This window comes from Delphinapterus leucas, chromosome 8 (genome assembly GCF_059928025.1).
Source record: "Delphinapterus leucas isolate spDelLeu-1000000601 "Yukka" chromosome 8, BTC_Dleu_Yukka2, whole genome shotgun sequence".
NCBI classification, from domain to species: domain Eukaryota; kingdom Metazoa; phylum Chordata; class Mammalia; order Artiodactyla; family Monodontidae; genus Delphinapterus; species Delphinapterus leucas.
The window spans coordinates 32288354-32316304 of record NC_143136.1 but is presented as its reverse complement, the minus strand read 5'-3'; the positions used below and the strand labels follow the sequence as shown (position 1 = coordinate 32316304).

Sequence of the window (27951 nt, the reverse complement as noted above, 5' to 3'; positions counted from 1 at the left end):
TGTGTTCAGTGATAAAATTACTGAACTACCATGTGCCTGTTTTAAATTTGTGCTTTAATACTGTTTTTCAGAGCAGGTATGCTTCACTTTTGGTGATGAATCTGGAGAAAACCTGTTATTTAAAAAAGGTATGAGATAAACCCTTTTTATAAATCTCTAGTTTAGCCTTGAAAAAAAAAATCCAGACTTTTAAATATTAGTTTCATTTCAAAGCAAAGTACACTTCTGGTTTGTTTGCTTGGCTTTAGTCACAACTTCTCATCAGACCAATGGATTATATCTCTGAGATGTCAGGCTGGGCTTACCTGTGCATTCTGTGTGATGTAAATGTTCTATCAGAGAGATCAAACTTCAGCCTTAACTCCATCAATCCCTCAGGTTAACTAACTGAGCCACTAGTTCTCATGGCTAATTTAATGGGGATGTTGGTGGTTAAATGGATATCATATCCCTCATCCTGCCCTTTTGTACTGCTGCACAGGAGCAACAGCAGGCCTGGGGATTGATCGCAAAGTGTTAAATTTAACTACATGCTGGAGGTTGGAGATGGTGGCAGTGATGAACCTAGAACCAAAATCATCACTGCTATAGACCTGTTACTGCACAGGTTTTGGTATCTGCAAGGGCTCTTGAGGCTGAGGAAATCTCTTTCTTATAAGTATATACATACTTTCTGATATATTCCTCCTCAAATATCACAGCCATGTTCCAACCTCAGGGCCTTTACACATACTGTTTCCACTGTCTGGAATGCTCTTCCCCAGATATCTACCTGGCTTGCTCCTTCATTTCCTTCACGTCCCTGCTCAAGTGTCACCTTCTACCCTAGTAAAATCTCCCCAAGCCCCATCAACTTTCCTTGCTTGTTTGTTTTTCCATAGCATTTCACCATTTCTTATACCTGACTTTTAAACTTATTTGTTCACTGTCTAATTCCCCAAACTAGAATGCAAGCTCCAGGAGGGATTGAACTTTGCTTTGTTTATTGCCATATCTCCAGTGCCCAGAACAGTGCCTGACAGGTAACAAATATTTATCGACTGAATGAGTGAATTTCACAGGCCTTTGTGAATTAATTGTCAGTCTAAATGTACTAATCAGACTCTGAGGAGAGAGTCAGTTCTGTTTTCCACTTTCCTATTAATAAGCTCAAAAATCCATTTTCTTAGCGAGACAGGATGTAAAACATACACACAGCCAAGCCTGGTGAAAGAAAACCTGGTAGCTATAAGTTCATTTACATTTTAGAAATGTTTGTGCAGTGACGAAAACCAATACTGTTAGAGTCATCTTAAAAAGTCACGCTAAATAAGCCACAGTTGAAATTAAGTTGATTTCCCATTGAAGTCCCCAACTTCCCTCTTAATGGAGTATTGACTATGTTTTAAACATGCCTTTAGTCTAAGACTTCTGAAAATGTGGCTTTGTTGTTAAAATCCCATCCGACTACTAAACTGCTGCTCTTTTTATTTTTTCTCCCTTGGCCCCCAACAAATTCTATAAATGCTTTGCCTGGCTGTGATTCATAAAGAGCTCAAGGATGGGAATGCTGGGGACAGACAATTTCAGATTCTTCACCTGTCATGCTCTTTTCATAACTGAGCATGCTAATGGCTTGCAATAGTTTTAAAATAAAAGAACAACGACAGACAAAATTGTGGCATTTGGAGCAAGTTGGCAATTCAAATCAGGCATATCAATCATCACACTCACACACACACATACACACACACTGCTGTCCTCTTGTGGGTAGGGAAAGGCCCCTGAACAAGAGACACAAGAGCTGGTCTGATATTTCATGTAATAACTCCTATTACTTCATTGCAAATTGTGCTTTGAGTGTGGCCTGACGTCACATAGGTGTGTTATGAGTTCATCTCCAAATGGACTATTTTCTTCGTTGAAATGGAGCTCATTAAACTTGATAAAGATAGCCAAAACCTGTTACTCCAAGAAAGACTTAGCTCATGAGTTTGATTGGACAAACCAAATCAACTGGAGAAGGATAAGTTGGTAAAAACTCTGGCACTAAATGTATCAGCTCAATAAGCACTCCTTTATTGGGCTAATATAAGTGGTGTAACCTAGTTCTGTGAGAAGGTTCTAGCACCTTGAAACTCAAGTGCAAAATGAAATAAAATGCAAACTTCATGACTTCACCTAACAGACCTCCCACCACGTTCTAACTTCATAACTAGGTGAAGAGTGTAGTTTGCTGCAGCCCTGAATTCACTTTTTTAAATCCAGTCTGTTAAAAGAGATTGATCCCTTTTAAAGCAGTATACTTTCTCCCTCTCCTTGTCTGGAACAGAGATAATGGATGAGTGAGAAAAATCAAAGAAAACTCTGGATCCATCATAATGGGAGCCCTGACCACTGCCCTAAGCAACAGCAAATGGGATGGTCTGGGAGTCACACCAGAAACTTGTTTGTTACCTTATCTGCATCTCCTTAGCTGAGGCACTAGCTCTTGGCTTTTCAATAGTGGTGCTCAGAAGAAGTTTGGTTCTTCTGGAATGAATCTGATTGGGTGGACCTCCCAACTTTCTCTGATTTGGCATCCCAAAGGAATGAGTGCTTTCCGCTTGAAGATTCCCAGGCTCTCAGCACTTAGAGACCCAGGCCACTGTCCAGGGAAGAATGGAGCACACTTCCTCAGTGTGCCTTTCATTCTTTTCAGGGTATGGACACTGGGTTCCACGCTTGAAAAACATTAAGGATTAAATATGGATGATCCAAGGATATTTCATCTGTTCTGAGCTGACCTCGTTATTGAGGCCACTCTAAAGGCCAGAATGTGGACTTCCCAAGCCCATTTCCTTATCTTATTTGCCTGTGTAAACTCGGTGAAAAGTTTTGGAATGCTGGGAATTCTAGGGGACAAAGAGTCACAGAAAGGTGAATTTATCTTCGAGTAGGGGTGGATCGGGTTCTACTTACACTTCAACTGGCAGAGCTATCTCAGTGACAGATTGAAATTCTCCTCTGGCTCCAAAGAACAAATTGTGAGAGCTGGGTGGAAATGTCAGTTGAGACAGAAGAGCAGCAAACAGCTTTGTTTTCCTATAGTTGTGGTTTTGCTTGGTGATGATGACACACGACGATGAAAATGTGCAGCATGAACTCCATTTGTTATCTGAGTGAGCATCTCTGCCAACACTGAAGGATATGTGTGGGTGTCACCTGCAAGCACACACACACACAGAGAGAGAGAGAGAGAGAGAGAGAGAGAGAGGCCCTGGTTCGGAAAAAAGAGCGAGTTAATCAAAGATCAACAGTGACAAGTGGTGCTGTTTATTTCATGAGGTTCAGATTTGATTTCCTTCCCCTCAATCTCCGAGTCTGAAGTTAGTCTCTGGACTAAATAGACGAGTGTCTGGTGACTGCGGAAGGGAGTGGGACAAGGTGGGCTTGAATGGGCATCATGGCAGTCACCGTATTTACGTAGTCATTTCTTAGTCTCCTGGGCACACACTTAGCATTTGATATGTTAGCTTCCAAAACGTGCATTTCTATTACCTTTGAAGAATCGTGACATATTACATGAGGGTAGACAAGTCGTTGTACTTGGGGTCCCTTTTGCACTCCTAACCCTATGCAACTCTTGCTTCACTTGTTTTATGTTTCTTCCTACTCCCTTCCTTTTCATTCACTGAATAACTATTTAATGAGCACTGCCCAGCTCTAAGAAGTGGCCTAGGATGGAGATGTGGCAGCAAGCAACACGGTGTTATTATCTCCACGCTTACCAAGTGCAGAGTGTAGATGTTGCATGTCCCTTCTTTTTTTTAATACCCTAATCCTCAGGGTAATCACTTAGTCTTAATTATGGGTTCAGACTTGAATGTGGCTATTTGATATCCTTTGTCTTATTGGTTTGCCTGAAACTTATTTTTTGAGATGTTCTTATCTACCATCTCTAACATGTTTAATGTCTTAGCTTAGGGTTGACAAATTTTTTCTGGAAAGGGCCAAATAGTAAATATTTTAGGCTTTGTGACCATACGGTTTCTTGCAGCTACTCAATTCTGCCATTGGAGTGCAAAGGCAGCCACAGACAATATGGAAACAAATGAACATGTCTGTGTTCCCATCAACCTTTATTTGTGAATATTTGAACTTCATGTAACTTTTACACATCACACAATATTAGTATTCTTTTGACTTTTTTTCCCAACCATTCACAATGTAAAAACCCATTCTTAGCTCATGGGCTGCTCAGAGGCAGACGGTGGGCTGGATTTGGGCTGCAGGCTGCAGTTTGCTAGCTTGGGCTTGGACCCAAGCCACAGTTTTAGCTATAAGCTTGTCTTTGAGTTCCAGCCACTATTTGCACTGGTAGGGCTGGAAGGAATCAGTTTGGCTGTGTGACTATGTGTGAACTTGGGAGTTGGGTACCTGGCTGCCATTTTATGGGTGACCAAGAGTGACCCCTCTGAAATCCAAAGTAAAGCTCAGCATTTCCCAGGGTAATTGGTGACATCACTTTTACTCAGATACGAAAGGCATCGACCCTACACTTACCATTCCTTCACTTCCATTCCCCACTCCTGTCTGCAGCTGCTGGTTACACCCAAGGTACAAATAGTCCTTGGAAGTAGCCCAGCCTATGTGGGCACCCTGCGCCACACACCCATTCACACCATCTGGGCAATTTAAAAATAGGGCCAAATGTAGCATTTAGCCTGATCTGTCCAGCCAAGATGAGGAAATTGCCTCTAAAAGGTCAGATGATTAAGATTATTGTGCCAACGGTTAAGGATACCAGTAATGAAAAAAGATTTTGGTAGAGTGGATTAATCCTGACTTTGTACATGGCATTCAAGTTCTGGGTCTGGGTGAACAACCTCAGAAATTCCAAATTTTTCTCCTCCAGCATGCATGGCCCCTGTGTACATTTATGTGTTGTGTGCCCTGAGTAAGGGCCCCTAGCCAAGGGGACGAGGGGGCTGAAAAGCCAGTCAGGATCCCCTTATTAAGCTACTCTCCTGGAAAAGCTATTCCCACCTGGAGAGCATGCCTTTCTCCAATGCCCACACCTATGGGCTGTTGAGGTGCTGACAGAATGCTTACCTTTCTGCTGCTTGATTACTGAGCTCTTTATAGAATAAGTTAGATACCCATTTTCAAAACAGGAATTATCCAGGATGAATAATAGTTAAAATAAAACAAAAACATAGAATCATTCTTAATACCATCACAATTCCTCTCTGGGTTCCCTTCTTTAGTCTTCTCTTCCCTGCATTTCTGCATATTTTAATTCAGTTAGTTGGTTTTTCCTGACATACATCTGGTGGGGTTGTCTTTTAGGAGTAATGTGAGAAGAAACTTCCTGGTTCAGATCTCCAAGGAAAACAAATAAGTTTTTGTGTCCTGGAGAATACCAGGTTTGGGGTTAGTTCTTAGGATGTCCCTGGAATTTTTCAGTTAATGGCAGAGTCTTCTCTTATTTCCTACTTATCAGTACATGGAGGGGCTAGACTAAATAACCTCAAGTCTAATTCCTATAATAGTTTTCAAATTTGTTATTATAACTCTTCCAGGATAATCTTCCCAAAATAAATGCCATTGTTTTGGGTTTTCTCCCATCATCACATTCCCATATTTTACAGACATAAATATTTTATGTTTGATATTTTTCAATCAGGATTATTGGAATAAATCTACCATTTCCTATAACTCTTTTTTTGGGTTTGTTTTCTTTTTCCTTTTTTTTTTTGGCTGCACAGCACAGCTTGTGGGATCTTAGCGGGGCTCTGGCATCTAGAGGACCAAGTCCTAACCACTGGACCATCAGGGAATTCCCCTGTAACTCTTAAATTCAATACTTTATCCAAATTGTTTCCATTACTTTCTCTTAAGAAAATTTTATTTGTAAGTTTAGGCTAGAAACCTTGAAAATGTTGTGGAACTTGGGTGAATTTAATTTGAAAGTCACCTTCACATTACAGCATGAGAAACTATTACATCATTTTTAAAGTTTGGCGTTTTCCAAATAATAAATTTAGTGATGACATAAATTTTGCTTTATTGAGTCTTCCATAAGTGAACTATATCTTGAATATGATAGGCACTCAGAACATCTTAACTGAATGAATAAGTGGATGGATGAATGAATACCTTTCTTTAGATAAATATTTGCAAGCTGTTTTGGTCTAACTAAGTGCTATAAAAAGACTTCGGAAAAGTGAGGGCTACTGATAAAGATTTACCATTTCCTAAACTGTTGAAACGGATTGTATGAATACACATTTTAAGACATTGTTCAGACATTCAGAAGCAAAAGCTGTTTACCCTTCCTTGGCAACAAACAGAACTCTGATTGTGTTCACTTACCTACCCGCCATGTGCTTCTAAGGAGTCCCAGGGAGCAGATAATGGTTGGTTTAAACCAGAAAAGTGGTCCCAGTCTTCTCATTAGTGATTGTTTTAAGTGTGGACATGTTACAAAATTCTGACCAATAGCCCTGACATTTTGTTCTGAGGGGCCTCTGCAGAAGTTTCTCAGTACTCTTAGAAAGAGATATATGAAAACGAACAGTTTCTTTTCTGCTCCAGAGCATTGTGTTTGCAGGGGGCATCTGGACAGCCATCTTTGGACCATGAGGGGAGTTAGCCTGAGATGAACATGCTGGTGTAGGCAGAGCAGAAAGAGGGAAGGAACCTGGGTCTTGAAGACATTGTTGGGCTGCAGATTGAACTAACACTAAATCTGTTCTTCCTTCAACTTCCTGTCATATGAGACAACACATAGCTTTATTATTTAAGCCATTTTGAGTTGGATGTTCTATTGCATAAAGCTTAAAGCATTCTAACTGGTAACTCCTTCTTCACATTTATTGATGTGTATAAATACTCATGAATTATATTACTTGAGGATACAAAGGACTTGACTCAATATCTTGTCCTATTGACATGCTCAAATTAATCTCTGATAACTTGGAATAAATAAGTGCTATAACTATACTTGGAACAGTATCCATAGTTACTGATAACATTGAATCTGGGCCACTGGCTTCTTTGAACACATTCCCTCTTAAGGGTGCTCTAGACCATAGAACAGCAGAAAATTCAAGGCCCACGCAAGATATCATAAAGACTTTACCTTCTTTTCCTTCTGTTACATGAATTAATGAGAAGGAACACCTCCTGGAAGGAGCCTGGGGAACTTATAGTCATATTTTGAATTAAAATATATATGTGAAAAATGGGAACAATGGCTTACTTCCCTGCAGTATAGGATACCACACACCAGGAAAGTCTTTCAATATTCTTCTAGCTGAGTGGTCTCTTTTACCCCTGTGTTCCCAAATGCCACCCTAAACTGCAGGGGCCAATAGGAAAGATAGGTCTTAGTAGATATAAAATAATAAATATTTCAAAAAATATTAAAATTTAAAATTCAAAATATACTTATAATAAAAAATGTAAATTTTAAAAATCACATTGTTAATTTAGATCAGTGGCTTAAATTTTTTCTTTAAGTAGCAGAATCCTTCCCCATTTTTCTTCTAATGAAATCTTATCAGAAGGTCAAAGTAGGTCTACTGGGCCTGGACCCTTATCCTTTCAGTCTCTCTTAGCTTCTGGTAGTGGTTCCCCAGGCAACACTGATCTTCTTTGGGGTTCCTGTTCAATGAGACAACTTATCTATATTTGTTGTCATTCTTAGTCTCAATTGAGATTGTGCCTTGATCTCAAATGGCCAGAAAATAGTCTCTAGAAAAATTAGTTTCAGGATTATTTATAGGTGAATCTTCTCCTTCACATCTATGCACACAGATTTGGTTTTTGTTCTAATTTCTTTCTTTCTTTCTTTCTTTCTTTCTTTCTTTCTTTCTTTTCTTTTTTTGCGGTACGCGGGCCTCTCACTGTTGTGGCCTCTCCCACTGCGGAGCACAGGTTCTGGACGCACAGGCTCAGTGGCCATGGCTCACAGGCCCAGCCGCTCCGCGGCATGTGGGATCTTCCCGGACCGGGGCACGAACCCGTGTCCCCTGCATCGGCAGGCGGACTCTCAACCACTGCACCACCAGGGAAGCCCTAATTTCTTTATTCTTAATTAAAATGCCACTTTTTTTTTTTTTGCATTTTTCCACATGTAGTTTCTCTTCATCTAGAAAAATAATTTACTCTAAAATGAAAATACTTCAAATTTCTTTTAAAAATAAAACATCCACATTTAGATCTCTTTATTTTTGTAATAAATAATAAACAATAGTTCATACCAAATAACTAATCAGAACAAGTATAGAAATAATTTCATTTTCTAACAAAGGCCACAATTTGCTCTTTATTTGAGAATTTTCTATTGTTTCACATAATTATTCTAATGTATCATCTATTTTAGACTTAGTTAAGTCTAATTGCTTTAGTGTAATAGTATTTAGTGGGCATTCTTATCATGTGTTCAAAGCAGTTATAAGGTCAGATTTGCTATGTGTTTCATCAAGATTTCTGTCTTTTAGCAGATCCATAAAATTTTGTGCGTAATCTTTGAGTTCTTCCAAAGAATGTCATTACTTGCAGCACATTTGAACTCACAACTCACAGTGCCAAGTATAAACAGTGAGACATATGTGACTTCTCTATTTTTGGCCAAAATTCTGGCTTGTATACATTTTTCTTTTCAACCATGTTAGTGTCATTTTCATAGGCTTTCCTTTGACAATGAAAAAAAAACCAACAAAATAAAATGAAAATTGTTTAATTTTTTCAAGATTTAAACAAAAGGTATTAAAATTTTAATAAATGTTATAGAATTTGCAATTCTACCATCTAAAGTCTATTTAGCTGCCCACATCAACGTGATGGACACTAAGATTTGCAATCCAGATTCCCTGCAGGACTGAGGCCTCATTTCTGCAGCTGCTGCAGTGTTTGCTTCTGATGGCTCCCTCTCCAGGAATTGCTCTGTGCTGAAGGGACCTGCCTCACCCTAGGTTATGCCTTCTCCCTGGGAAGTGCCTTTGTTCAATGGTAGGTCAGTTCTGTGGTGCTACCACTGGGATAATTCTGAGGGGCCAACCATCCCTGCTCCAAAGCTTCCAGTAGTATTGACCGAGGCTCTGCATCAACAACTGCATCAAAGTTCAATTTCTCCCTGTGCCCAATCCTGCTTCCCTCACTGCCCCTCCCCACTGAGTGTTTTTTCCCTGTAAAACTCTAATAAATTTCAGTCTCAGAGTTTGGTCCCAGGAAACCTAACCTATGATAGTTAAAAATCAGCATCAATTTTCATGCGTGATGTCTAGGTTTACAGATATACATATTTTGAATCATTTAAATTGCTTAAGATTGCAAAGTGTTCCAAAATATCATGTGGAACTGTTGCAAACACTGTGCTAATTTGTGAGCACCTCTGGAACCACAAATCGGAACCCAAAGAGAAGCAAGAAAAAGGATGTTTGGCAGTAGTGGGAAGTGACATCTTCTCATAAAAGAATCTATTGCATTCATGTTATCTGAGAGGAAGAATTTAAAAGGCTAATTTTTCTTTTCCTTTGATGGAAAGTTCCTGGCACTCGATCCTCCCCAAACTTGGAAGCAGTGTTTGAGATTGGCAGAGATGCAACCTACAACCTTCATGGCATTTGGAGGTGGTTGCCCAGTATTTTGAGGTCATAGGATAAGAGATGTGGAAGAGCATTTTGGGGAGCCTGATATGCAAGATTCTAATGACAGAAGGCTTTTTCCTGTGGGGATCTCAGAGTGAGAAGCAAACACAGAACCCTGGAGAACACCAACAGCTAAGAAAGGAACTGAGGGAGGTAAGCCTGAAAAGACCTAGAAGGAACAGCCCGAGAGGAAGAGAGTAGAACTGTTGGGTTGAACCATGTAAAATTGCTGATATTTGGCCTTTTTAGAAAAATTAATAGATGAATTTTTAAAGAGCAGTTTTAAGTTCACCGCAAAATTGAGTGAAAGTACAACTAGTTCCCTTATACTCTCTCCGTGCCCTCATCACACCCCAGACAGCCTCCCGCACATCAAATCTCCCACCCAAGTGGTACATTTATTACAATCAATGAACCACCATCAGCACGTCATTACCAACCAAATCCATAGTTCATATTAGGGTTCACTCTTGGTGGTGTGTGTTCCACAGATTTTGACAAATGTATAGTGATGTGCATTCATCATTATAATATCATACGGATAGTTTCACTTCCCTAAAAATTCCCTGTTGTTCCACCTACTCATCCTTTCTTCCTCCAAATCTTGGCTATTTGACTGGTTTTGATTTACAAAAACTGTTACCTCATATAGTTTAATGTAAAGAAGAGAAAGGAGAAGAAAATTCTAAGTTCGAGAGTGTGGTCAACAGTGTTTGTTAGGTAAGTGAGATGAGGGATGAAACCAGCTCTATGGATTTAGCAACTAAGACCTTGGCAAGAGTAATTGCAGTGAGCTGGTGGGACTAGAGGTGAGGTCCTAGCAGGGAAAATTGTGATCAGACAGTGAAGAATAGTCTTCACTGAAGACGGTCAAGAGAGTTGAACTTATGGCAAGAAGTTTCCTTGTGAAGAGAAGCTTCTTGGCACCTGAGCTCTGTTATTGGTCTGGGAACTCCTTGATGGCATCTCCAAAGTCCAACACATGATGTAGTAACTGGGCCATGGCAGGCTCACAGATATTTGTTGATTGAAGAGCAAGAGGAAAATAGTAAGGTAAAGGAAAGTTTATTTTTGTTAGAAGGCAAAGATTTAAGCTGTCTAAGGAAAGAGGGCATCTAGTAGCAATGGAGAGATGAAAGCTGAAGGAATAAGAAAATAATAGACGGTAAAGATCCTTGAGCAACGAGGTGGGGTGGTAGTGTTGGGGACGGTGAGAGAGTAGAGGGTTGGGAGGAGGAGCAATGAATCTTGGGCTGGAGAGCGATGCTCTCCCACTCATCCATACACATATGTTCAGAGTGCACTGAGCATCCATTATTTTTAGATTGTGGGGAAAGGACATTGCATTCAGCTGCTCCCGACTTTTTTGCTGCACTATGCGCTGAATGGAAAGGAATGGACTATGGGGGATTTGTTTCCTGCAAAGCAAGCTCTTCTATTCTTCTCTTGGTGCAAAATGCACAGGGTGACTTGATATTAGAGAGGCGAAGACAAATCATCAGAGCTTGCACTATATTCCTTTTATGTGTGGGCAGAGCAGTTGAGCCTTGCCTACAGGGGATCAGTTGGTTCTGTGAAGTTTGTTGCCTACACCTACAAATAGTGCCCAAATGTATGAGTGCTCTCTCTGTACCCCTGCTCCCATTCTGTTATCTACATATCTGTTGATATGTAACAAACCATCCCAAACTTAATGGCACACAACAAAAACAATATATTATTACTATCTCTTACAGTTTGATGGTTGACTGGGCTCAATTTGGTAATCCTCACTTGGGTCTCTGGAGCCTCTTGAAAGCTTCTTCAGAGTCTGGCAGCCAGTGTTGGCTTCCAGTTAGGGTTTCAGAGGATGCTGTTAGCTGGAGGCTGTTGGCCTACATAGAGCTTATCCATCTGGTCTGGGATTCCTAATAGTATGGCAGCTGGGGTCCAAGGGCAAAGATCCCTTGAGAGATCCAGACAGAAGCAGTTTGCCTTAGAAATTAGTGAAGTGAGTCACTAAGACCAACCCATATTCAAAGGGAGGAGAATTAGACTCTATCTCAAGATGGAAGGAGGGGCAAAGAATTTTAAAGTAACCATATCCCAAATCAACAGCAATGCAATGAAACAAAGCAAAGTGGATACATTATAGAATTTAGAATCAGGAGACTTAACTTGGTGACTAATTTGCTATGCAAGAGCACTTTAACACCCTCCATAGCCTTTGAAGCTTGGAGGCAGAGATGTCAAAAGACAATATAAAAGTGAGTGTTTGCTGGAAACCCTTCACGAACATTCAGCATCTCATATAATGTCTAAATTCCTTTCAAATGCCATGTATATATGTATAGCTTTCACATACTGGCATTCAAGAAGCAAACATTTGAAGCTTCAATCATAATATTATGGTCCATGTTTAGAGAATGCTTGTAAATATCAAGTCCATAACATGTGCATTGTATACATGGTTTTATCCAATCTTCACAACTCTTCTATGCACTTGGCTTTATTATTATTTTGTTTATTTTGTAGGCAATGAAACTCAGAGAATTTAAGTGACTTGTCAAGGATTCAAACTCAGGAAATTTGTTTCCAGAGCTACATTTTTAATCATTTTGCTTTATATAGCCTCTTTCTTTCAACTTGTTGAGAACCATCAGGGCCCATGTCTTATGGTAATTTGTAATTGTCCTTAGATGTGAATATGAAATTTTTGCCCATGAGGTTCATCTGTGGAGGCATGTCACTTACCCAGAGAATGAACTCCGCTAAGAGCATGCCAGGGCAGATATCTTCTTCTTGTGAGGGTATCTTTGTTCCTTTACTGAGAAGGAGCCTGAAAATGAAGATAACTGGTAGAGCTGATGTTGAAAATAAAGAGTTCAGGACTCTTTTAGTTGCAAATGACAGAAACATGACTTCACCTAGTGCAAGTAGAAAAAAAAGGGGGGTTTAGCAGCTTATGTATGTAGGGTAGGGAGGAGACAATGGAACAAGGACCCCCATGTTCCTAGGACTTTATTCAACCTCTTGCTTCTGCTTCTTTCTAGATGTAATCTCCATTCTCTCATTCTCTTTCCTCCTCAAGATTTTCAGCCTGAAAAATTTCAGGGAATTATTCTGATTTGCTTAGCTTGGATCAAGTGCCAATAGGAAGGGGGTCTTTGTTGGGGAAGGGAATCAGAGGACAGGCATGGTTTCTAGAGATATCATTGTCAGCTGAGCTGCCACCCCATTTGTGTCTAACACAGGTCTAAGAAATTCTAGTTCTTCAAAAGAAAATAAAAATTTTGGAATGTCACATTAGCTTATTTACTAGCAAAGTTTCATGACTCCTCCTCCATTTTTTTTTTTCTGTGTAAGATGTATTGTAGACTTGCTCATATTACATATGTGAGCCACCAACAAATTCAAGTGTTCTTAATTTTTGATCGGTCATGGACCCTTTTAGGAATCTTTTAAAAGTTATGAATTTTTTTTCCCAGAAAAAAAGCACACACACACAAAAGTTTGCCTCTTGTTTTATGGTATTTATTGTAGTTCTTGGACCTGTGGAGAAGTACTCCTAAAGAAGACAGTGCAAAAGCTGCATTTTAAGAAGGAAAATTGTATGTCATGGTGTTTGTGACTTTGGGCATCTTTACAATTGTCAAGGGATCTATTGTTGTTTGTCCTAGGAATGTGTATTCTTGAACTCATCCTCATGATGAATCATAGGAGGATATACAAGTCTGAAGTCATTTCTGTCCAAACAAAAAGAAAAATTCAGTTAATTGCTTGTGTATTTCCAGAAATCATGTGTTTGACATACTGTAAACAAGATACTTGAATATTATATTTGATCATGAATTTGTTTTCAGTCTTCAAAACCTTCTGAGTAGAAGAGCATTAGATGAGTTTCATTTTTTCGTGGCCCAGAGATGTAGAATGAGGACCAATGAGTTGAAACCCTAGAGGAACCAATTTAAATTCAACAACACGATTGAAGCCTCTGTCCCTTTCATTCCAAAATGGCAAAAGATATATGTTTAAGGCAAGAATGAGGTGCTTTGCTTGGGCTCAGGAAGGGTGATCTCTTTAAAATGTGGGACCAGGATGCTGGTCCTCAAATTCCTCACCCCAATCCAAAGTGTTGGGGAAGACGCCCGATCTATTAATGGGCACATGGCTCCCAAAGAGTATTCACCTATTTGACATCAGAGCTTTGGTTAACAACATCTTATAAGAGGGACAAATAGCCAGTATCTCCTAAACACCACTTCCAAACTTCCTAAGATGGCAGTATGGGGAAATAATGATTCCTTGCTTTAATTCACACTGCCTTTTCTCCTCCCATCCATCCACACAGGAAAGGCTGGAGAGTGAACCTTCTTTGAATTTTGAGCTAGTGAAGCTTCTAGGGGGCTTGAGGGGTAGGTATGCATACATGTGTAGGAGAGCTAATGAGCACAAGTTGACCTGATTGAGCCTGAATTTTTTTCTCTTCCGATCGATCTGAATCCACAGCCTCCTCTGTTAGTCTTTAGCATAGGCCTTGCTGCCATCCACCTCAGTCTCTTCCTCCTTGGGAAGTTGGCAATTCCAACAATAGGGAAACACTTTGTAACTCTTGGAGGACTTTCCAAAGATGGAATGGGCTGACTAGGAAAGCAAAGAGTTTCTCATCCCTGAAGGGAAGTTAAGACAGCTGGATGGTCATTTGTCAAGTATGTAGAAATTAAATAAGTAAGTAAATAAATAAATGAGATCATAGCTACCATTTGTTTGGTGCTAGACACAACATTAAGCATAACCTCATATCTTCATGATAACCTTGCACATTATTTTCTTCATTTTTCATTTGAGGGGGTTGAGACTCAGGGAAGTTAAGTAACTTGTCTAAGGCCACGTGACTAGGAAGTGGCAAAGCCAACCCATTTTGTGTGGCTTCAAAGCCTACTCTCTTTACACTAGTACACATGTCAATTTCATCATGGGTTAAGTGCTTTAAACCATCTTGACCTTAAAACCCCTTCTCATTCAGAGATTCTACAAGTCTGTGAACTTTTGTGTCATGGCATGGTAACAAAAGGAGGTGAAACAACACTGTAGGTTTCCTTCCCACTTGTTTTTCTTTTCTTCATTTTTTGGGGGGTGTAGGGAGGTCCAGAAATTGAAATGATTAACACATCTTCGTAAGTCCTTTAACAAACAAGTGAGTACAGTGGTTTTCACACTCAAATCAAACTCAAGGTTGTTTTCTGACTCCAGACAGGCTTTGGCAGATGTAGTCATTTGTAAATTAGGTGGAGCTTGTGCCTGGCTGCCCTAACTGGAGTGGAGAAAATGAGCCATGAGGGTCTGTGGGAGTGTGGAGGTCACAGTGGGGGAGGTATAGGTGAAGTTTAGAAAGACAACTGCCACAATCAGAGATACACTACACCTGGGTGGCCTCTGGGTGTTCGGGAAGGATTATAAGTACTAAATATGCTACAAAAGGAAAAAAAGAGGGGCAAGGGAGTTGAGTTTGGCCCCAGAACTTATGATCTGACTCATAGACATGAAAACACTTGAGAGAAGGGGAAGGTGTGTGCTTCAGGCATCTATGAGTGCACACACAGAGGAGAGCAAGTTTGTGACTTTGACAGTGTGCTGGAACTTTCTCATGCCCCAAATAAGGAAGTGAGTGTCACTTAGGCTATGCTAAGGCCTAAAATGTGCCAAGTGCAAAAACTTACTTTGCACTCTGTTTTTATATTAGTGTAAAACCAGTGCCTGTTGAGCTCCATGTCTTAGAGTACAACCCCCTAAAATTACCATGGAACTTGAAAATATGTAGCTGAGATGGTAGGTCTTACAAATCTAAAGTAAAGAGACCTGTGATTAAGATTTCATATCATAGTATTGTTTCATAAGAAGGAATAAATATAAATTATGATGATTGATTAATTACCTTTATGAAATCTTGCTTTGTAGGTCAGAGAGGGGTAAGTATTGCTACAGTGCAATTCATGTTTTTGATGTTTTGGTTTCCTGTTAATATTTTGTTCCCTTGAGTTCCTGTAACTATGTTATATAGAGTGGGCTTTACCATGTGGTTTTTGCTCCAATAAAACATTGTTTTGGAAAATCTTTCTCTGCCTGTTAACAGAAATCCAACAAAACAGAAATTAGAGAAAGTGTTCTAAGAATTAGGTAACAGAAAATAGGAGTGCAGAAATTGAAGAGAGTGGGCAAAAGATAAAATTGTACTTGCTGGAGGTTGCAGTTTACAAAAAGAAATTGGGGGTGCAAATATTTGGAGTAAACACTACAGATGATATTCCTTTCGGAGTGTCACCAACTACATTACATATTAAAAGTTCTGAGAAGTCCTGTAATTAAAAAAAACCGGATTTACCTTTTAAACAAATATTTCCCAACTAATTTTGATCCTTTTACTTAAAAAAACCACACACAATATCTATTAATAACTCATGGAACTAGTGTTCTGTACCACATTTTAGGATGTTGGTCTAGGACCCTCCTTGGTTATACCCTTGGCCTCTATACAAGGTTGCTAATACCAGTCTTATCCTGTTTGAAGCCGAGAATTAATATAGTAATAATAATAATAACAAAATCACATAGCACTTTTCAATTTATGAAATGCTATCACATATACTTACGCTGTTGATCTTCATGGGAACACGCTGAGGTAGACATTATTGTTTCAATTTTGTAGATGAGGAAACAGGCATAGAGAGTTTAAGTAGTTGTCATGGTAACACACATAGAAGAGAAAAGAGCTGAACCCTAGTCTTCTGCATTTAAATGACAAGCCCATATTGATCATGCTATTGAAAATGTTTTTTGTGAATCTATTTACTTGATTAAACATGTGTAACGGGCTGGGTTGGGGATTGATGAAAGAGAGGAAAGAGAAGTGTGTAATTGCATATATATCAGTGAACTTCCTAGTCTCTCTCTGGATGATCACCACTCCCTGCTAGAGATTTCTTGTTCTCCTCAGGTCAGTGTCCAGCTTCAGGGAATTGCCCTGAAGAAGACCAAAGTAGTTTAAGGAGAGAAGAGTAGGCTGGGTTATTCTGGAAGGGCAGACCAAATGGTGCAGAAACTATCCATCTTCAATATCTCCAATGGACATTAGACAAAATAGTTTATTTTGTTTATTAACATGGATTCCATAATGACTCCATGCTTAGTATGGTTTGAATTAGTCTTAATTTTTAAAATCTAAACAGTTTAATCACTGGGAAGAAAGGACACAAAAAGCACTGCTGCTGTATTGCAGAACATCTTATCCCTGTAATTGGAGCATGGCTAAAACAAGGACAATAATATTTGTTAGTTCCCAGAAGGATTTCTGAATAGTCAGAGCCAAACGTTTTTATCAAGGATTCTTTTTTTTTATTTAATTTAATTTTTTTATATGCAGGTTCTTATTAGTTATCTATTTAATACACGTTAGTGTATACAGGTCAATTCCAATTTCCCAATTCATCCCACCACCACCCCCATCCCGCAACTTTCCCCCCTTGCTGTCCATACATTTGTTCTCTACATCCGTGTCTCTATTCCTGCCTTGCAAACCAGTTCATCTGTACCATTTTTCTAGATTCCACAATGCTGTTCTCAAGAATCAAAGGGTTGATCTTCAATACATATGCATGTGCCTCTGTGTGCGTGCATGTGTATGTCTTTATACAGCTGTGTGAGGCACGATATAGTTAGACTAAAAGATCTTGATGAGTCAAGAAACATAATTTTTAGGTCAAGCTATTGAATTTAAGGGGGGGGGGAATTTTCATAGTATGAATCAAAAAAGAGCCATAAAAAGGAAAAGCCTTATGAATAATGGAGGAGAGAGATTTAGGTCACGCTAAGCCCAGAAGCCACACTTTTTTCCTGCCTCAGGTAAGGAGATCTCTAAAAATATCATCTTTATAGGTACAAAAACCATTTTTTTGGGTGGAGGTCTTCTGGAGGAGATAATTTGAAGATAATATCCTAGAATGTATTTCCCTACAGGAGCTTTGCTGAATTTTCCTGAATTTTTGGCATTTACATAGAATATATATAATAACATTCAGGAGTATAATGAGCTACACCAATAGAGACATAGTTAATGAGGCAAGTGGTTGAATTAGAAAGTGTGGGTTAGGGAAATTCTAGCAGGTAGGGAAATTGGGGACGTGTTGTAATTGGTCTGTGCCTGTTAGATTTGATACAAGAATGGGGTATGAATCAACGTATCACATTGACATTAATGTGACCAGAGGATCAAGACAGAAGACTCTAGTAGGGACTAGAATCCTGAGAGTTTCATTAATACTCTATCTTCGAAGACTTCATTCGGCTGAGAGTGAAAGACAGCCCTGCTTTAGTAACAAATTGCCCACATCACAAGAAGTTTCCTAGGCTGCCCAGGGATGGTACAGGAGCTCAACCACATGATCAAAAGCAGGCTGCTTCTGTCCTCCTGTGCCACCACCTTCAGCATGTGGCTCTTGTTCTCAAGTCTGCATGTTATATGCTTCATTTCTTTTTATTTATTTATTTTTTATTTTTTTTGCAGTACGCGGGCCTCTCACTGTTGTGGCCTCTCCCGTTGCTGAGCACAGGCTCCGGACGCGCAGGCTCAGCGGCCATGGCTCACGGGCACAGCCGCTCCGTGGCATGTAGGGATCCTCCCGGACTGGGGCATGAACCCGTGTCCCCTGCATCGGCAGGCGGACTCTCAGCCACTGTGCCACCAGGGAAGCCCTTATGCTTCATTTCTTGAATCGTCTATATAACATTCTGAAAGAAGGTTGAAGGGTCAAAAACCTTCATGAGCTTGTCTTCTTTTGTGTGTGTGTTATTTTTATTACAAAATATATCATACATACAAAAGAGAACAAATATTGTACAGTGTGTGTGTCTGTGTGTGTGTATACACACATACATGTGGTTTAAAATAAAGCAATATAATGAAAACCTGTGTACACCTGTCCTAGAATAAGAACTAGAACATGACCAGCATCCTGGAAGTTTCCTGTATCCTTCTTCTCTCCCACCTCCGTCTCTCCCTGCCAGAGCAAAATATTGGCTTGCGTTTTGTTATTTTCTTGCTTTGTTTTATCATGTATATATGCCTCTTCAAGCAATATATTTTTTAGTTTTGCATGTTTTTGACCTGTATGTAAGGAGTCTACTGTATGTTTCATACTGCAACTTGCTTTTTGCTCACTATTAGACAAGAGATATTTATCCATTTTGATACTATTCATTTTCACTGAATTACAATTTTTCTGTTTGACTATATCTCAGTCCAGTCTCCCATTTAAGTTGTTTTCTGAGTTTTCCCCCCCTATTTTAAGGAAGGAGGCTATTATCTCTTTGTGTGTACATGAAAAATTTTCTTTAAAGAATATATATACCTAGGAGTGGAATTGCTGTGTTATTGGTTATACTAATTTTCTCCAGATAATGGCAAAATGTTTCCAATTATTGTATCAATTTTCTTTCCCATCATCAATGTTTAAGATTTCTGTTTCTCCACATCATGGCCAACAAAACTGTCATTTAATTTTTGCTAGTCTGACGGGTATAAAATAGTATCTTAATGTGTTTTACTTGTATTTCTCAGATTACAAATGAGTACATTTCCTTCAGTTTTGGGGGCTATTTGTGAAATAGCTGTACAAGTCTTTTCTCCATTTAAAAAAAATTTTGGAGGGCTGTTTTCTAATTTACCTAAACAAATTCTTTATATTTTCTGAATTCCAGTTCTCTGCTATTTATATGTGTTACAAATATATTTTCCCATCTTGTGGCTTACCTTTACCTGATTTTTATGGTGTCGCCTAATAAATTTGGCTGAGATAAAATTGATAACTTCCATTTATAAGTCTTTCCCCTCAGTTTTATGTGTTTTGTGTTTCATCTAAAAATTTTTTCTCTACCCTGAGATCATAAACATATTTTCTTCTAAAAGTTCTTAAGTTTTGCTTTTCACATTTAAGTTCACAATTTATTTGAAATTGACTTTTGAAGATAGCATGAGGTTGGGATATAATTTTATTTTTTTCTGTATAGATCCCATTTGTCCCACTGTTACACTGATATTCAATGCCACCTTTTCATCAAGCTTCCATATGGGTATACATCTATTTATGGGCTCTCTACTTTCCTCCAATTGTCTAGTTATCTATTTTGATAAGCTAAAACTAGCCTCCACTAATTATAATCACTTTATAGTCTTGCTTTCTGACTTTCTTCTTCAGGGGTACCTTAGTTACTTGGTCTTCTATATTAATTTTAGTTTGTCAAGTTCCATGAGAAATCCTGCTGGGAATTGGATTGGAGTTTCATTGAATTTCAAAGTCAATTTGGGGAGAATTAACATATTTGTAATATTAAGTTTCCCCATCTAAATACATAGTGTATCACTTCACGTATTTAGCCTTCTAAAGACATACCATTTTAAAAAGCAAAAAAAGGGCTTCCCTGGTGGCGCAGTGGTTGAGAGTCCGCCTGCCGATGCAGGGGACGCGGGTTCGTGCCCCGGTCCGGGAAGATCCCACATGCCGCGGAGCGGCTAGGCCCGTGAGCCATGGCCGCTGAGCCTGCGCGTCCGGAACCTGTGCTCTGCAACGGGGGAGGCCACAACGGTGAGAGGTCCGCGTACAGCAAAAAAAAATAAATAAATAAAAAGCAAAAAAAGAAAAAAAGAAAAAAAAATGGTACCTAGGAATCAATCTGGAAAATATATAACAACTTAAAGAAGAAAATAGCAGATATATTTTCTAATGTTTTATTACTGGTATACAGTAATGTAATTAGCTGTTACACATTGATCTTATATCCAACCACCTTGCCCAGCCCTCTCTTTAATCCTTATAATTTTCTGGCTATCATTTTGTGTTATATATATTATACAGTCACATATGAATAACGATGGTTTCCTTTCCAGCGCTAATGCCTTTTATTTCTTTTTCCTGCTTTTCATTGTAACTAACAGCTTCAATACAATGCTGAATAGAAGTGGTGAGAGCAGTTATTCCTATATTTGTTTTTATTTAAAAGAGAATGATTTCATCACCATTAAGTTTGAGATTTGCTCTAGTTTTGCTTTGTTTTGATGCTTTTTACCAGTTAAGTGTGTTCACTTCTTTTTTTTTTATTCTTTAAATGATACATATGTATTTTATTTACACTTTGTATTTGATATATTTCATGATAAATAATTTTTTTTTCCATCTTAATCATTTTCTAAGTGTATAGCTCAGCGGTATCAAATGCGTTCACATCGTTGGGCAAAAATCACCTCTGTCCATCCGCATCACTGTTTTCATCTTGTGAAACTGAAGCCCTATCCCCATTAAACAATAACGCCCCGTTATTCCTTGCCCCCAGCCCCTGGTAACCACCAGTCTACTTTCTGTCTTTATGATTTTGACTACTCTAAGTACCTCATATAAGTGGGATCATACAGTATGTATCTTTTTCTGACAGGCTAATTTCACTTAGTATAATGTCCCCAAGGTTCATCCATGTTGTAAACATACTGCAGAATCTCCTTCCTTTTTAAGACTGAACAATATTCCATTGCATGTATATCCACATTTTGCTTATCCGTTCACCCACTGATGGACACTTGGGTTGCTTCCATGGTTTAGTTATTATGAATAATGCTGCTATGAACATGGGTGTACAAATACCTCTTTGAGATCCTATTTTCAATCCTTTGGGGTCTATGTGCAGAAGTGGAATTGCTGGATCATATAGTAATTCTATCTTTAATTACTTGAGGAAATACCATATTGTTTTCCATAGTGACTGTACCAATTTAAGTATGTTTACTTCTAATCTTATTTGCTAATGATTCTTTTAAAATCACAAATGGACATTGAACTAAAACAGGTATTTTTTCCTACATCATTTAAAGCTAATAATATAGCTTTTCTAGTTGTATCAATTAATGTGGTTGTCATGCCCGTGAAAATGTGTCACTTGTCTATCCTGCTTCAAGGAGCATGATTGGCTATGGCCTCAGCTGCCCTCTTACTGCATTCAGCAATGTTCACTCACACCAAGGCCTAAACTTCCGATGAGTTGCTCCCAGCAAATGACTAAACAGGGTAAGGATACTAATACAGGTCTGTGGAAACAAAATGTAGGACTCCCTAATGAATCACTGTGGCTTGAGGATTCCACATCAGTGTGTTTATTACGTTGATGTTTATTATCAGGTATATATTAAGTTTATTTTATGCACAGAATAGCATAAAATTTTATGCACAAAATAGCATAAAATTGAGACGTTGATAGAAGTCTCAGTCTCCTAAAAGAAACAATTGATATGTTGTTTTTTAAAACACAGTTTACTAGTGACCCAATCCTTCAGGATAAAGAGGACACAATAAGAAGAACCATAACTCTGGAGTAACTGAATAGCAATGAAAAAATAGTTACAGTGAAAGTTAAGCCAACATTTGGGGAATGTTAAGCCAACATTACACTCATTTTAGAGCTCATAAAATAGTCAATGAAGACAATTTTGGGCTTAGTCTGTTTTACAGAAACTGATTTCAAATGTTTTGGAGGTTTTTCTCATGGTCAGAGACTGCAATTGGGAAGAGAATTCAAAGTGGATGGCAATCCTGTAAAAGGAAATGTTGACAAAGTGATATAAAATGATTATAGTAAGGAAAACATAGAAACAATTAACAGAACCAGTGAAGTTGCAGGAGGGTTTGCTGGTGAGCTCAGAATTTAAAAGTCCACATCCAAAAGATGAGAGATGAGAAAGTAGCCAAATGTCACTGGGTCATAGCTCTAGTCATCTTTTTCTTGCTGGCACCTTGATAGATTCAAGGTCTTACCAGCTTCCCATCATCTCTGGTGCTTTACCATCCCTGTTTGTTTCCTTAACTCTGCCCACATCCCTATCAATAGTCCTTCTATTAAAGTCTCTTCTCTGGGAGTGAGGAGGGGATTCTGTGTCCTGCCAGGACCCCGACTAATACACTAAGTGAGGATATAGTGAGACATTTCCTTTTTGCTTTTAGGACATTTACATTCTCAGACACATACAGATTGTGACCCATGGAACTGAGATCATTTGCATCAGCACTCTAGGAATTATTGTTAATAATTCTTAAAAATTGTGGCAGATAGGAGGCATGACAGGAAACTAGATATGAACATTTGTGGTCCTTGAAGTCTCCAAAAAAGGACAGAAGATTCACACTCATAGCATCCCAGAAAAATGACAGAATGAGCTATTAAGCAGATATTTTATGACTACTTAAAAAGAAAAATAGTCGTTACTAAGAAGCCAGCATAGGTTCATTAAGAGAAAGGAGTAAACTCTATACATTTTACATAGGATCTTCAGTCTAAAGAGATAAGAGTGGCACAAAAGGCATGTGGATTTCAAGGGAAATTTGACAAAATATCTTGGAATATTGCAGTGAAGAAACGAATACTGGCTGAGAAATGTATGGGTGAATCAAGTGATGATATAGCTAAACACTTGCCTACAAAGAATACTAATTAATAATTAAGTTCAACTTGAAAATAAGTCTCCTGGGGCATTCTCCGTGCCTTTGTCTCAGCTTTTTCTTGTTTAAAAAATTATTTTTGGACACCGATTTGAATGAGCATATAAAATGCATGCTTATCATTCACAAATCTGAGAAATTGTTGGGGAAGCAGCTAATGTTCTGGCTTATAAAATCATGATTTGAAATTACCTCAACCCGTTGGAATTTTGGACTTAAAACTAAAAGATAAAATGCAATAGAGATAGGCGTAAGGACTAGAAAGAAAGAAAAAAATTGTCATTATTCACAGAAGACATGGTTGCATATGTAGAAAGTCCAGAAGAATCTACAAGCTATATTAATATGTGAATTCAGCAAGGTCTTTGTATACAAGGCGTATATACAAAAATCAATTGTTGTTGTTTTTTGTTTTTTTTTTTTTCCGGTACGCGGGCCTCTCACTGCTGCGGCCTCTCCCGTTGCGGAGCACAGGCTCCGGACGCGCAGGCTCAGCGGCCATGGCCCACAGGCCCAGCCGCTCCGCGGCACACGGGATCGCTCCGGACCGGAGCACAAATCCGCGCCCCCTGCATCGGCAGGTGGACTCTCAACCACTGCGCCACCAGGGAAGCCCCAATTGTATTTTTATATACTGGCAATGAACAGAATAGAGTAAAAAAAAAAGATACCATTTACAAAAGCATAAAAAAACATTAAATACCTAGGAATAAATTTAACAAAAGATGTGCCAGACTTTTACCCTAAACACTACAAAACACTACTGAGAGAGATTTAAAAATGTCTAAACAAGTGAGGAAAGAAACCAAGCTAATGTGTTGGAAGACTCAGCATTGTTAAGAAGTCAGTTCTACATGAGTTAATCTATGAATTCAACAAAGTTCCAGTTAAAACACTGCAGATTAATTTGTGGAGATTAACCAGAAAATTCAAAAATAACGTATGGGAACAAAAAGAACCAAGAATAGCCAAGGCATTTCAGAAGTAGAAGAAAAAAGTTGGAGGATGTACACTACCAGATACATCAATACTGAGCTAAACAGTGTGGTATTTGCAAAAGAGAGGCAAACTGACCAAAGGAACAGAAAATGAAGTCTAGAAACAGAATCTGCATACATATATTACCTGACTTACAGCAAAAGGGTAACTCAATGCAAGGAGGGCAGGATGGTCTTTCCAATAAATGACACTGAGTCAGCTGGGTATCCAAATGGAAAAAAACTGTATCTTGATCCTTCCCTCATACCATACCCCCAAATTTAATTCTAGATGAGTTGCCAATCTATTAGAAAGATAAAACAAGTTTTTAAAAGGAAAGGTAGAGCAACTCCATGATCTTGCATTGGCAAGGATTTCTTAATAGGACATAAAAAGTGCTAACTATAAGGGAAAATTTGATAAATTGGACTACATAAAGTTAAGGAATTCTGTTTTTATCAAAAATACCATTAAGAAAATGACAAGGCAGCATATTTACATAATGAAGTATTATCTAGCAATAGGAATGAACCAATAATAGCCATGCATGACAATATGGATGAATCTCACAAACATAATATTTGCCCCAAAGAGTGCATATTGTATGATTCCATTTCCATAAAACACAAAAACAGATAAAAACTAATCTTTGCTGTTAGAAGTCAGGGCAGTATCTACTCTTGGGCAGACAGTGTCTAGAAGGGGCATGAAGGGGCTTTTGAGGTGCTGGTAATGTTCTCTTTTTTGATCTAGGTGTTAGTTATGCATGTACATTCAATGTGTGAAAATTCATTAATTCACGTAAGATATGACACTTTTCTGTAGGAATATAATCAATAAATAATTTAAAATTGATGGCAGTAAATACAAAGTTTTGAATTAAAGTATAAATAAATGAATTGCACAGGTACCAGGTTGGGGAGTCAAGTTAATTAATGTCAGATGCCACAACAAACTCTGAAATTTTAGTGTTTTATTATAATAAACATTTATTTCTCATTTATGCCAAGTCCTTTACAATTCAGGTTGTAAAGTTTACCTTCATCTAACGTATGTCTTCCAAGTTCACTGCAGCAGGGAAGGGAGTGATGGAGGAGACATACTATCTCCTAACTGTCTCAGCCCAGACACATGCCATTTCTGCTCTTAGAAATGTAAACCTGGCCCCAACCAAACTGCCAGGGAGGCTGGGAAGTGTAGGGGAGCAAATGGGATATTTGGTGAACACTATCTGGGCCACCCCTGGCTTAACAGTAGTTGGTTTGAAAAAATATATCATTTTTGTTGTCAACTAAAAGTTTAACTTGTGCCACCTGTGTACGTGTAATGTGTTGCTAAGCATAAAGCAACTTTGGAAAGCATTGATAAAAATGTGGTACCGGGTTTCCCTGGTGGCGCAGTGGTTGAGAATCCGCCTGCCGATGCAGGGGACACGGGTTCATGCCCCGGTCCGGGAAGATCCCACATGTCGCGGAGCGGCTGGGCCCGTGAGCCATGGCCGCTGAGCCTGCGCGTCCGGAGCCTGTGCTCCGCAACGGGAGAGGCCACAACAGTGAGAGGCCCGTGTACCGCAAAAAAAAAAAAAAAAAAAAATTGTGGTACCCAGGGAAGCAAGGAGGTAGTTTTCTTTCATTAGGGCCAGGTCACATTTGAAAAGTTGTATTCAGTTTTGGTTACATTTGAAAAAATTGTATTCAGATGATGCAAAAATTGTATCATCTTTTAAGAGAGCCACTGACAAGCTGGTATATATCCAGAGACTGGTAACTACAAAGATGTATTAACCTTGGTATGGTAGGATATGTTGTAGTAATGAATAAATCCTTGTCTTAAAGGCTTAATACAATAAAGATTTGTTTCCCACTCTTGTCACAGTCTGGCAGGTGTTTAACAGGTAGACTTCTATGTAATGATTCAGGGATTCAAGCTTCTGTCTCTGGCATCTGCATATCCTTGAAATCCTCCACTGGATCCTCTGTATTAAACAGGCCAATGAGTGAAAGAGAGAAAGGAGGCTCTCACAGGACATTGGACCTGATGTAGAAGTGGCACGTGTACATTTTGCCCTTGTTTTCTTGGCCAGAACCCAGTGCCATGACACCAACCTTACATCTAGGGAGGTTGGGAAATGGGATGTTCCTGTGCCCAATAAGAGGAAACAGGATTGGTAAGCATCTAGCCAGCTCTGCCACAGGTGGTGACAGATTCAAAGGCATATGGAAAACAGTTGAAGGGATTAGAAATAGTAATACTGGAAAAATGATAGCTGTCCCCAAATATATGAAAAGAGGTACATGATAGCTTCCTCAAATATTGAAAATGCTGTTATGTGGAAGAAGGAATATACACATTCAAGGTAGCTTCTGAAGGCAGAACTTGGAACAAAGAGTGATGTTATTACGAGACACATTTTAATCTGTTTAGTATAAGAAAGAGTTTGCTCTCAATAGACCTGGTCATCCCAGAACAAATACTTTGTGAGTACGGAGAAATAATAATTTATTAAGTACTTACTATGTGCTAAATTCTTATTTTTAAGATATAATTGGCATATAACATCATGTAAGTTTAATGTGTACAATGTGTTGATTTGATACACTTATACATTGCAAAATGATTATCACCATAGTGTTATCTAACACCTCCATCATGTCATATAATCACCATTTCTTTTTTCCGGTGAGAACATTTAAGATCTGTTCTCTTAGCAGCCTTCAAGTATATAATACTTGAAAGTTATATTATTAACTATAATCACCCTGCCGTACATTAGACACCCAGAACTTATCTTATAACTAGAAGTTTGTACTCTTTGACCAACATCTCCCTGTACTAAATTCTTTACCATTTTAATCATAACAACCACTCTTGAGGTAGTATTATTATAAATATTCTTACTTTTCAAATGCGGAAACCAAATCTCAGAGAGGTTAAGTAACTTGCCCAAATGGCACACAGATGGTAAGGGGCAGAGTCAGGATTTGAATCCTGGTCTTTCTGAACCCAAAGCCCATGCACTTAAATTCTATGCCATACTGTCCTTAGGGACCTAACACTTAGAAATGGATAGACACGGAAGGCGTTTCATGATAGGAATGTGTAAAAAGCTTCTGGGAACATTGAGAAGCTCTGTTGAGTAACTAGTGCTTTTGTGTTGGAGGGTGCTGAGGAAACTGAGGAATCATACAGGGAAGTAAAGTTAAAAGCTACTGCTGGTCCAACCCAAACTTTGCCGTAAGTATGTGGTTGCCATAAGTGGTAAACAGTATTAGGAGATTTGGGGAATGAAAATGACCCATGGCGCCAATTCCCATGTGTGAGGATTTAGCCAGTACCAAAGCAAACCTTGATAGAGCCACTGGAAGGAGGGTTGCTGGGTTTTCATTGGATGCTCAACATCTCCCCCTGCAGGGCTTGGAGATGCGAATTATCTATCATGCGCTGGCTCTAGTGATTAATTTAGTTGATAGCCAAATAGGGGCAGGCTCTGGCAGCCTTAGTAATTTTGTCAGGTAGCCATGGAGACACTTTGTTGCTTCAGAAATTCATAGCCTACGAAGAAGGAATAGATTCTGAAGGCATTGGAAATGCAACATAACTTCCTGTCTCTGGCTTGTATTTGTAAAAGTAGGTGTGTAAAACCAACACAACTGGACCCAGTATCCAATCCAATTAAGAGACTCATCCGCACAGAATACAGTACTACTAATCCCGCATCTTATAACAAGCAAGCTCTTAACCTTGATTCAAGTGGCCATTCAGGAATTGCTTCATGCTGAGAATTAAGCACTGCAAGAAAAATGTACGCTGTCTAGTTTATAAAAATTTATACCCTGTGTCAGTGA

The 27951-nt window shown here is 38.8% G+C and overlaps 1 protein-coding gene across 1 annotated transcript in view; it reads left to right on the top strand.

Annotated features, from left to right (window-relative positions):
- CD28 (CD28 molecule) overlaps positions 1-25535 on the top strand; it is a 55204-nt gene extending 29669 nt beyond the window's left edge. Inside the window, exon 5 of the transcript XR_016394034.1 lies at positions 72-25535. The gene's annotated coding sequence lies outside the window, so the exon portion shown is untranslated. The remainder of the gene's footprint in view (positions 1-71) is intronic.
- Positions 25536-27951: the final 2416 nt, after the last annotated feature.